The sequence below is a fragment of the Conger conger genome, chromosome 1 (genome assembly GCF_963514075.1).
Source record: "Conger conger chromosome 1, fConCon1.1, whole genome shotgun sequence".
Taxonomy (NCBI): domain Eukaryota; kingdom Metazoa; phylum Chordata; class Actinopteri; order Anguilliformes; family Congridae; genus Conger; species Conger conger.
In genome coordinates, this window is record NC_083760.1 from 94,439,743 (window position 1) to 94,452,242 (window position 12,500).

A 12,500-nucleotide genomic window follows, 5' to 3' on the forward strand; every position below is an offset into this window, starting at 1 on the left:
GAATAGTGAGTGTCAGTGGGGTGAGTGGGTGTCAGTTGGAATAATGAGTGTCAGTGGGTCTCAAACTCAGTGACATGGACATGTGAATGCAGATTTTACTAAAATTGTGTGTGATTGTCAGTGAGTTTGAAATTAATTTAGGTTCCACTACGATAGCAGCCGCTGTACACAACACATTTCACATACATACCTGGCACCGGCATCATTTGACCTGTAGAGAGAAATATTAAATTAAAAACAATTACTACACCAGAAGCCACTGAACACAAATGGAAAAACATGCTGAGGATTCTGTTGCTACAATGATGAATAGTGAATGTCAGTGGGAACAGTGCCTGTCAGTGGGGTGAGTGCATGTCAGTGGGAATAGTGAGTATCAGTGGGGTGAGTGCATGTCAGTGGGGTGAGTGTGTGTCATTGGGAATAGAGAGTGTCAGTGGGGTGAGTGCATGTCAGTGGGAATAGTGAGTGTCAGTGGGGTGAGTGAGTGTCAGTGGGAATAGTGAGTGTCAGTGGGGTGAGTGCATGTCAGTGGGAATAGTGAGTGTCAGTGGGGTGAGTGCATGTCAGTGGGAATAGTGAGTGTCAGTGGGGTGAGTGCATGTCAGTGGGAATAGTGAGTGTCAGTGGGGTGAGTGGGTGTCAGTGGGAATAGTGAGTGTCAGTGGGTCTCAAACTCAGTGACATGGACATGTGTATGCAGATTTTACTAAAATTGTGTGTGATTGTGAGTGAGTATGAAATTAATTTAGGTTCCACTACGATAGCAGCCGCTGTACACAACACATTTCACATACATACCTGGCACCGGCGGCAATGGACCTGGAGGGAGAAATATTCAATTAAAAACAATTACTACACCAGAAGCCACTGAACACAAATGGAAAAACATGCTGAGGATTTTGTTGCTACAATGATGAATAGTGAGTGTCAGTGGGAACAGTGCCTGTCAGTGGGGTGAGTGCATGTCAGTGGGAATAGTGCGTGTCAGTGGGGTGAGTGCATGTCAGTGGGAATAGAGAGTGTCAGTGGGGTGAGTGCGTGTCAGTGGGAACAGTGCCTGTCAGTGGGGTGAGTGCATGTCAGTGGGAATAGTGAGTGTCAGTGGGGTGAGTGGGTGTCTGGAGGAATAGTGAGTGTCAGTGGGAATAGAGAGTGTCAGTGGGGTGAGTGAGTGTCAGTGGGAATAGTGAGTATCAGTGGGAATAGTGAGTGTCAGTGGGGTGAGTGCGTGTCAGTGGGAATAGAGAGTGTCAGTGGGGTGAGTGCATGTCAGTGGGAATAGTGAGTGTCAGTGGGAATAGAGAGTGTCAGTGGGGTGAGTGAGTGTCAGTGGGAATAGTGAGTATCAGTGGGGTGAGTGAGTGTCAGTGGGAATAGTGAGTGTCAGTGGGATGAGTGCATGTCAGTGGGAATAGTGAGTGTCAGTGGGGTGAGTGCATGTCAGTGGGAATAGTGAGTGTCAGTGGGATGAGTGCATGTCAGTGGGAATAGTGAGTGTCAGTGGGGTGAGTGCATGTCAGTGGGAATAGTGAGTGTCAGTGGGGTGAGTGCATGTCAGTGGGAATAGTGAGTGTCAGTGGGGTGAGTGCATGTCAGTGGGAATAGTGCGTGTCAGTGGGGTCAGTGCATGTCAGTGGGAATAGTGCGTGTCAGTGGGGTGAGTGCATGTCAGTGGGAATAGTGAGTGTCAGTGGGTCTCAAACTCAGTGACATGGACATGTGTATGCAGATTTTACTAAAATTGTGTGTGATCGTGAGTGAGTATGAAATAAATTTAGGGTCCAGTATGATAGCAGCCGCTGTACACAACACATTTCACATACATACCTGAGTTGCCTTGCGCTCGAGCTGTTGAGAGAAATATTATATTAAAAAACAATTACTACACCAGAAGCCACTGTCCACAAATGGAAAAACATTTCAGACAATTTTTTCTCCCATTCCTATTGCGTTTCAATGAATACATTGGTTTGTAAACGAAAAATGAAACTGTCCATAGCTACATTGTGTTGGCAAGTTAGCCATGGTATAAGAGGGATAATACCATATGAACGAGTCAGTTATGGCATGACGATGGTAAACGGCCATCCACGTAGCACCACCCAGGACTACATCACAGAATTATCACACACTGGCACTTTTTGGCATTGACCGTACATGGTATACAGAGGACGAAATGCATACAAATAACACATACATACGACAAGGTAGGGTAAAATCTCTAACGTGGTTTAAAAACATTAACCACTTGGAAGCCAAAGCAAGAAAACTCGCCAGTCAGAAGGAGGTTCAACTTACCAGATATGCCTTCCAGGCTAACAGACAGCACAAAGACCACCAACAGACGGACGTTCATGTTCACCGCTTTTTTTTTGTTTTTTGAAGCCCTCAATATGTTGTCTCAAATGCAATGAACCGTTTCAGAAGTACAAAACCCCTTACAGCTTGTCTTTTCAACTTGCGGAGGTGACCGGAGTATTGATCGTAATGAGAGAGCCTGACTGGACCGCATTGTGTTAATGTTACAGGTGGGGGTGTGGATGGGGGCGTTGTTGGGTGTGGCAGATGGATGGGATTGATGAACTGGTTGTGGGAGCTGAACTGGTTTTACTGGTATCGATTGCTGGGAGTGGGAGAGAGAACATTCTGCATCCTTCCAGGACATAGAATCGGTGTCTCATTTAAAAAGCTAGTCCAGAGATGGGCAACTCCAGTCCTGGAGGGCCGGTGTGTGTGCAGGTTTAACTCCAGTCCTGGAGGGCCGGTGTGTGTGCAGGTTTAACTCCAGTCCTGTAGGGCCGGTGTGTGTGCAGGTTTAACTCCAGTCCTGGAGGGCCGGTGTGTGTGCAGGTTTAACTCCAGTCCTGGAGGGCCGGTGTGTGTGCAGGTTTAACTCCAGTCCTGGAGGGCCGCAGTGTCTGCAGGTTTAACTCCAGTCCTGGGGGGCCGGTGTGTATGCGGGATTTTGCTGCCACCAGTTACCCTGGCTCAGTCAGCTAATGAGTCACATGCACCATATAATATATAATTATCCAAATACAACATGACTGATTAACTTGTAAATTAGACCACAATAAAATGCTTCAAGACAAGAACATTTATCAGCTGCTGTGAGAATGTGGCTATAAATTACATATCATGTTAATGACTGCTCCTATTAAATAATTAAGAGCAGAAGTTGGTCTGAAATCAGACCACATATCATCTTTTGTATCAGAATTATTAGGTAAGCAAAAGTATTGTCCATTCACCCTCTTTTCTAAGCTTCTCCCAAAGACGGCTCTCTGGTTGGTTTATATTTTCTAACACAAATGCAGTCTTCACAGGCCAAACCCAAGAGTAGACATCCATCCATCCATCCATTATCTGAACCCACTTATCCTGATCAGGGTCGCAGGGGGGCTGGAGCCTATCCCAGCATACATTGGGCGAAAGGCAGGAATACACCCTGGACAGGTCGCCAGTCTATCTCAGGGCACACACACCATTCACTCACACACTCACACACTCACACCTACGGGCAATTTAGACTCTCCAATCAGCCTAACGTGCATGTCTTTGGACTGTGGGAGGAAACCGGAGTACCCGGAGGAAACCCACGCAGACACGGGGAGAACATGCAAACTCCGCACAGAGAGGCCCTGGCCGATGGGGATTTGAACCCAGGACCTCCTTGCTGTGAGGCAGCAGTGCTACCCACTGCACCATCCGTGCCTCCAAGAGTAGACATTCATAACTATTAATTGTTTAACCAATCAATCTAACAGGACACACCTGGGCAACAATACACACCTGTCAGTCCAATTCTGTTCCAATTGTGCTCACCTAAAAATTGGGTGGTCTGATAGAAAAGGTAATTTGTTCTAAGTTGTTGAACAAATGAAGATAAAAATACCAGGAAATAAAATCTGAAATCTCATGCATCTCATGTACATCTTTTGACCCCAAACTCAATTGTCTTCAGGGTAGAGCAAAAACAAAGGAATTGCCCTTGCAGGAGGGGCCTATAACAGTGAATCCAGCTTAAACCAACAATTAGCTTGGGGTGCTAGCAGTAGCAGAGAACAAATAAAATGTGCTTCCAACAGCAGGCCTCTGCCTAGCCCGTGCATCACCTGTAAATAAAGTGAAGAGGAAAAGACCAAGCTGTCCCAGGCAGCCTCGTGACTGCTGTGTCCTTAAGAATATGTGATGCAATGGCCATCCCGTGGGAAACCCCATCGGCCTGCACTGAAGAAGGCAGTCAGTAATCACAAGCGATCACCTTTGCCAGGGGTGCTTGCACAAAGTATTAAACCAGGGGGGCCACAATTGTGAAGCCTGTTTTTTCAGTGAGGTTGGATCCGAAGCAGAACAGTGAGCATATACACTAACCACACACTTCATTAGGAACACTTTATGACACCTACTTGTTCATGCGATTATCTAATCTAAGTGACTTTGACAGTGGAATGATTGTTGGTGGCAGAGAGTGGTTTGAGTATCTCGCAAACAGCTGATCTCCTTGGATTGTCACGCACACTAGTCTGCAGAGTTTGCAAAGAATGCTGCAAAAAACGGGAATGCCGTTATTGAGAGAGGTCAAAGGAGAAGGGCAAGACTGGTCAAAGCTGACAGGAAGGTGACAGGAACAAAAACAACCACACATTACAACAGTGGTATGCAGGAGAGTATCTCTTGACACACACAATGCATCATAACTCTAAGTGGATACACTACAGCAGCAGAAGTCTATAAAATAAGTCTAATAAATACCGAGTGAGTGAATTTTATTTATTTCTTTATTTTTAAAGATAATGTGGCTCCCAACATGGGCCGGGATACCTGTATGCAGTTCCTACCCACCATAATTTGGAATCTCCACCCCTACCAAGCAGGAAAGATGGGTTTCAGACCTGCAGACTGCACTGAGAGCAATAAGGATGAATATTGTAATATGCTAAGGTTAAAAAATAACTATGGTTAGCGAAAAGGCTTCGAAAGGCACACTGCACAAGCTGCTAAATGTAATCCCAAGCATTTCTTTCCATACTGTAGTGGGCAAAGGAAAGCTAAAGCAGCCAAACGAAAAGAAGGAGCACTGCTTTATGAGAATAAGGATATTGCTGATGACTTCATTGGCTACTTTCTTGAGGGTTTTACCAGGAAGTAGGTCACTGATAGGCTGGAAGGCAGATTCAATAATGTCTCAGGCAATATTGCGATAGGGGATATTAAAAGTCCTAGATAAATTACATCAATTAAAAACAAATGAGGCAGCAGGCCCTGGTGGCATATTTCCAAAGGCACTGAAGAAGCTCAGTGAGATCGTCTTTAAACCGCCATCTAGCCACTGGATATCAGTAATGTCAGCGAGGTTGGATCCCATTGATCGGAGCAGAACAGTGAGCATTTAATTAATTAATTAATTAATTAATTAAAATAATTTGGCACCCAACATGGGGTTGTATACCTGCATCCAGTTCACACCCGCAATAATTTGGAATGTCCACCCCCCCCAAACGGGACAGCTGGGTCTCAGAGCACCAGGCGTGTCCCAACCCCAGCTCGTCTCACCCTGACGGCTGCTCGCCGTCTGCCACGGTTTGTGAACACAGGGTTCAACACGGAGGGACACTGCAGAGTTAATTACACTGACTGGGGCGACATGGCTCAGGCAGTAAGAGCGGTCGTCTGGCAGTCGGAGGGTTGCCGGTTCGACCCCCCGCCCGGGCTGTGTCGAAGTGTCCCTGAGTAAGACACCTAACCCCCAAATAATCCTGACGAGCTGGTTGGAGCCTTGCATGGCAGCCAATCGCCGTCGGTGTGCGAGTGTGTGTGTGAATGGGTGAATGAGAAGCATCAATTGTACAGCGCTTTGGATAAAGGCGCTATATAAATGCCAACCATTTACCGTTTACCATTTGACGGTGCGGTGCAGCAGTCAGCCGTTACCATGGGGGCAAATAGAAAAGATAATAATTTATCTTGCACCAGAGTCCTTCAGGAGAGATCTTACATTTATTGATCCATTCGATAATAGATCCATTCAGCGATGATGTCCAGGTGTACACAGGAATGAAAACATACATGTTGCAGGGAAACATGTCCATCACATGTTGATAAATGTTGTCTTAACCCTCACCCACACAAGAGACGAAATAACAACATCAACAACAACAACAACAAAAAAAGTACATTCACTCCTTTTAATCCCGCCCTGCAGGTTTATCCAACCACAACCACGGCTGTCCAGAATTGTACAAATAGAGCTGTTCACTAAAAAAGGTAAAAATAAAGTAAACTGAGGTAAGGGGAGGGTGGCCTTCGCGGCTCAGTTTGGGGGTTTAAGGGCCAATCGTCCAGCATCAGCTTCCATCAAGAGTCATCTGTTATTACATTGTCAGAGTGCACTGTATATAGGTCACTATGTAAGTGAATTCAGATAATTTGGGACACCTCAGTTTCTGCCCCCAGTCTGGATTAAATGTACAAACATTACCTGAATTCACCCAGGTAATGAGTTGTCTGGGGGGTTAACTGTTAACTGTCATAAATATTTATAGTGGCACTAGCTGGAGTGTAGGAATCCCCGGTGGCTCACTCCTCGTCAGCGGTTTCCGTTTTCAGTTCGTCCGGATTTTGATTGGCCAGGTGCTGGGAAGGACTCGGGAGAGAAATCGCCCCGGTAACCGACAAGGATGCGTCTTTCTCACAGTCCTTCCTGGTGGACACTTCCTCCTGTTTGGAGTGAAGACATAAAAAACGTGGACACACACACACACACTCACACAGACAGACGCATTCACATACACACATAGATACACACTCACATACACTCACACTCACACACACATACATACATACACACACATTCACATACACACACACTCACACAAACATACACACACACGCGCGCACAGACACACACACACTCACACACACACAAACACAGTCACACACACTCACACACACAGACACATACACACACCCCCACACTCACACACCCCCACACACACACTCTCTCACACACACCAGCTCATACACACCCGCTCACACACACACTCACAGTCACGCACAGTCATACACGGGCGGCCCGTAGCGTAGTCCATCCATCCATCCATTATCTGAACCCGCTTATCCTGATCAGGGTTGCAGGGGGGCTGGAGCCTATCCCAGCATACATTGGGCGAAAGGCAGGAATACACCCTGGACAGGTCGCCAGTCTATCTCAGGGCACACACACCATTCACTCACACACTCATACCTACGGGCAATTTAGACTCTCCAATCAGCCTAACGTGCATGTCTTTGGACTGTGGGAGGAAACCGGAGTACCCGGAGGAAACCCACACAGACACGGGGAGAACATGCAAACTCCGCACAGAGAGGCCCCGGCCGACGGGGATTCGAACCCAGGACCTCCTTGCTGTGAGGCGGCAGTGCTACCCACTGCACCATCCGTGCCGCCCTGCCCGTAGCGTAGTGGTTAAGGTAAATGACTGGGACACACAAGGTCGGTGGTTCTAATCCCGGTGTAGCCACAATAAGATCCGCACAGCTGTTGGGCCCTTGAGCAAGGCCCTTAATCCTGAATTGCTCCAGGGGAATATTGTCTCCTGCTTAGTCTAATCAACTGTACGTCACTCTGGATAAGAGCGTCTGCCAAATGCCAATAATGTAATGTAATGTAATACGCACACACACACACTCGCCCACACAAACACACACACACAGACACACACCTGATAGAGTGTGGTCTGGCGGAGGTCTCCGCCCATCTGTTCGGTGAGCTCCGGAGGCTCTGCCTCCTCTCCGTTTGAGTGACAGCTGGGGCTCAGGCTCTCCAAGATGGCGGCCTCTGAGGAAGGAGAGATGGAACAACACTCATCCCCCTCTCCACTCATCCACTCAGCCACTCATCCCCCTCTCCACTCATCCACTCAGCCCCCTCTCCACTCATCCACTCATCCCCCTCCCACTCATCCACTCAGCCCCCTCTCCACTCATCCACTCATCCCCCTCTCCACTCATCCACTCAGCCCCCTCTCCACTCATCCACTCATCCACTCATCTCCCTCTCCACTCATCCACTCATCCCCCTCCCACTCATTCACTCATCCCCTCCCCACTCATCCCCCTCTCCACTCATCCACTCATCTCCCTCTCCACTCATCCACTCATCCCCCTCTCCACTTATCCCCCTCTCCACTCATCCACTCATCCCCGTCTCCTCTCACTCCCCTCCCACTCATCCCCCTCGCAACTCATCTATTAATCCCCCCTGCATGCGTTAGGCAGTGTGTGTGTGAGTGTGAGCGTGTGAGTGTGTGTGTGTGCATTTGTTAGGCAGAGCGTGTGTGTGTGACTGTGTGTTAGGCAGTGTGTGTGTGTGTGTGTGTGTGTGTGTGTGTGTTAGGCAGTGTATGTATGCGTGTGTTGTTTATGCAAGTGCAGAAACAAAAGCAAGTGAAAACAAACCATGTAATAATATATTTTATATATATTCATCCACTCATCCCCCTCTCCACTCATCCACTCAGCCCCCTCTCCACTCATCCACTCAGCCCCCTCCCACTCATCCACTCATCCACTCATCTCCCTCTCCACTCATCCACTCATCCCCGTCTCCTCTCACTCCCCTCCCACTCATCCACTCATCCCCCTCCCACTCATCCACTCATCCCCTCCCCACTCATCCACTCATCCCCCTCTCCACTCATCCACTCATCCCCCTCTCCACTCACCCACTCATCCCCCTCTCCACTCATCCACTCATCCCCTCCCCACTCATCCCCCTCTCCACTCATCTACTCATCCCCCTCTCCACTCACCCCCCTCTCCACTCATCCACTCATCCCCGTCTCCTCTCACTCCCCTCCCACTCATCCACTCATCCCCCTCTCCACTCATCCCCCTCCCACTCATCCACTCATCCCCTCCCCACTCATCCCCCTCTCCACTCATCCACTCATCCCCCTCTCCACTCATCCCCCTCTCCACTCATCCACTCATCCCCGTCTCCTCTCACTCCCCTCCCACTCATCCACTCATCCCCCTCGCAACTCATCCACTAATCCCCCCTGCATGCGTTAGGCAGTGTGTGTGTGAGTGTGAGCGTGTGAGTGTGTGTGTGTGCATTTGTTAGGCAGAGCGTGTGTGTGTGACTGTGTGTTAGGCAGTGTGTGTGTGTGTGTGTGTGTGTGTGTGTGTTAGGCAGTGTGTGTGTGCGTGTGTTGTTTATGCAAGTGCAGAAACAAAAGCAAGTGAAAACAAACCATGTAATAATATATTTTATATCTGTATTTATTGTTTGATAACAACTTGTTTGGTTATAATGTGTAATTTGTCAGAAAACAAAAACCGCCCAATACTGTAAAAAGTAGCCCGAATTGTATTCATCCTCGGGTACCCGCCCAAACTGGCCTCCGTTATATGTTTGCCAAGCTAATGCTAGTTTCCTATTAGTCTCTGCATTGACATGTGCTAATGCTAGTTTCCTATTAGTCTCTGCATTGACATGTGCTAATGCTAGTTTCCTATTAGTCTCTGCATTGACATGCGCTAATGTTAGTTTCCTATTAGTCTCTGCATTGACATGTGCTAATGCTAGTTTCCTATTAGTCTCTGCATTGACATGCACTAATGCTAGTTTCCTATTAGTCTCTGCATTGACATGTGCTATCTTCACTATTGTTTTTGGATAAGGTTATCCTCGTGAAAGCGCTAGCACCGTTTCAATTCATACGCTCTGGAAATGTTTCGGTTCATATCTCTGTGATGTGCAATGTTACGGTATATATATACAAATGAGCACAAGCTACTTACGAATTATTACTACTTACAAGTTATTTACAGCTAGTTACATATCATTTAAAAGTGATGTACTGTGTAGTACTTCATCGCTTTGTATCTTAACTTTCATGTTGTTATTTATTTTATATACATGTGATGTCATATAGCATTGTGTAATTGGGGCTACCTTTTTTGTATCATTTCAGTTTTACAAACTAAAAAAACTTGGTTTTGAGAGAAAGGAGAGTAAAAGACCCTTCAAACTTTACTCCACCTCCGACTGTCTCTTGAAGCCTATTGTTCGCTGTCTGTCTTTGTGTATCCAGCACACACATTGGGGACAGAACACTGTGCATCGAACCTCGTATTTATTTATTTATTTATTTATTTATTTATTTATTTATTTATTTATTTATTTATTTATTTATTTATTTATTTAAAGTGAACACTATATTTGCAATATCTTATATATATAACTAGGGCGGCACGGATGGTGCAGTGGGTAGCACTGCCGCCTCACAGCAAGCAGGTCCTGGGTTCGAATCCCCGTCGGCTGGGGCCTCTCTGTGCGGAGTTTGCATGTTCTCCCCGTGTCTGCGTGGGTTTCCTCCGGGTACTCCGGTTTCCTCCCACAGTCCAAAGACATGCACGTTAGGCTGATTGGACACTCTAAATTGCCCGTAGGTATGAGTGTGTGAGTGTGTGAGTGAGTGAATGGTGTGTGTGCCCTGAGATAGACTGGCGACCTGTCCAGGGTGTATTCCTGCCTTTCGCCCAGTGTGTGCTGGGATGGGCTCCTGCGACCCTGATCAGGATAAGCGGGTTCAGATAATGGATGGATGGATGGATATGTATAACTCACAAAACACAAAACAGTTCAGACCTATAACACAATACAGTAGATGTAAAAAAGTAAAAGGAACATTTAAAACATTTATACAGTATATGTGCTGTTTCCACATAAGTGTATATTATATTTATATTGGTATTTATATAAGACCTTACCTGAATCCCTGTAGGTCACAGAAGGTTCTAGTTGCAGTGTCCTGACAGTCCTTTATATACACTACTGTCTGGCTGCATTTACAGAGAAACGAAACTGAACCTGACTGATTTCACCGAGCTTTCCCTCAGCTGTTCTGCAAGCAACAAATACAGCTTAGTGTGTTTGGCTGGCAGGATTCCGACTCGGTGTTTGCAGAGAAATTAAAACAGCCACGTACACAGCGGTGGTGTAATGTTTCTGTTTCTGTCCTGTTTGTATTCATGTTTATTCTTGTTATTTATTCATTTTTCATACATCCTTGGTTATTGTTTTCCATTACAGTTCTCATTTGTTATCCCCTGTTATGTCTGCGTCTGAATGTTTACCAGCCTAGTCACTCCCGTGTCTGCGTGTCCCACTATTTTAGTTTACGGCAGTTTCGGGCTTTCAACATTCGCAATTCTTACTTCCTCTGCTCTTGGTAGTTAAATGTTGTAAAGCACTATTCTTACTAACTACTACTGATCTAGATATTGTACAGTACTAATCCGATTAATACACTGATTGTTTGTCTCACTAACTAACAGTCACTTGTATTCACGTAACTAATTCACTAACGCAATCTCTTCGTGTTTCTGCACTGTTGTATAACTCCGCCTCCCTCTGCTATCCTTCATTACTCGCTTAGTTTCAGCGAAGTGTTCGCACCTGTCTCTCACTATCACTACGTCTTCAATCTATGCAAATGTCTACTCCCTAATCCGGAGCCGTATGTTTTACATGTGTGGTTACGTGCATCCAGTCCGCGTTTTCGTCTCCTTCCCGTTATTATGTTATTACTCTATTATGTTTCCCCACCTGTTGTCTATTTGTTTAGCCCACATTTTCCCAGCCCCGCCTAGATACTTTGTTGGACGTCGCTCTGGATAAGAGCGTCTGCCAAATGCCAATAATGTAATGTATTGTAATGTAGATTGTCACCTTCCCTCATGTATTTAAACCTCAGTCTCTGTTTCACCCATTGTCAGAACGTTGATCAGTTACAGAGCTGAATTACTTGTACGCCTATTTCTTGAGTACGCCTTTTGTTTGCCCTTCTGCCTTCCTGGTTTTTGATTATCTGCTTTGTTTTAGTGACTTTGGTTTTTGCCCTCGCCCTTTTGTATTTCCGCCTTCTGATTTTCTGGATTTTTGACCTTTTTGCCTGTTTTCTTGACTATTCTTTTGCTATCTGTTTTTGTGTTTGTCTTGGATCTCCTGACTTACGAATTCTGAATAAATAACTACGTTTTTGGATCATCCCCTGGTCTGCGTCTGGGTCCTCAGTGCCGTACATAACAGGTGGGTCACCTGGGTTGGTCAACCTATGCCAGAAAAGGCTAAGCAGGGGGCAATCCTCCCCTGGAGCAATGTGGGGTTAAGGGCCTTGCTCAAGGGCCCAACAGCTGTGTGGATTTTATTGTGATTACACCTTGGATTGAACCACCAAGCTTCTGGGTCCCGGTCATGTACCTTAGACACTAGACTACAGGGCTCAGGTGGTAAGAGCAGTCATCTGGCAGTTGGAGGGTTGCCGGTTTGATTCCCCCTCCCGGGCTGTGTCGAAGTGTCCCTGAGCAAGACACCCTAATTGCTCCTGGGCTGGTTGGTGCCTTGCCTGGCAGCCAATCGCTTTTGGTGTGTGTGTGTGTATGAATGGGTGAATAAGCAGCATTAATTGTGCAGCGCTTTGGATAAA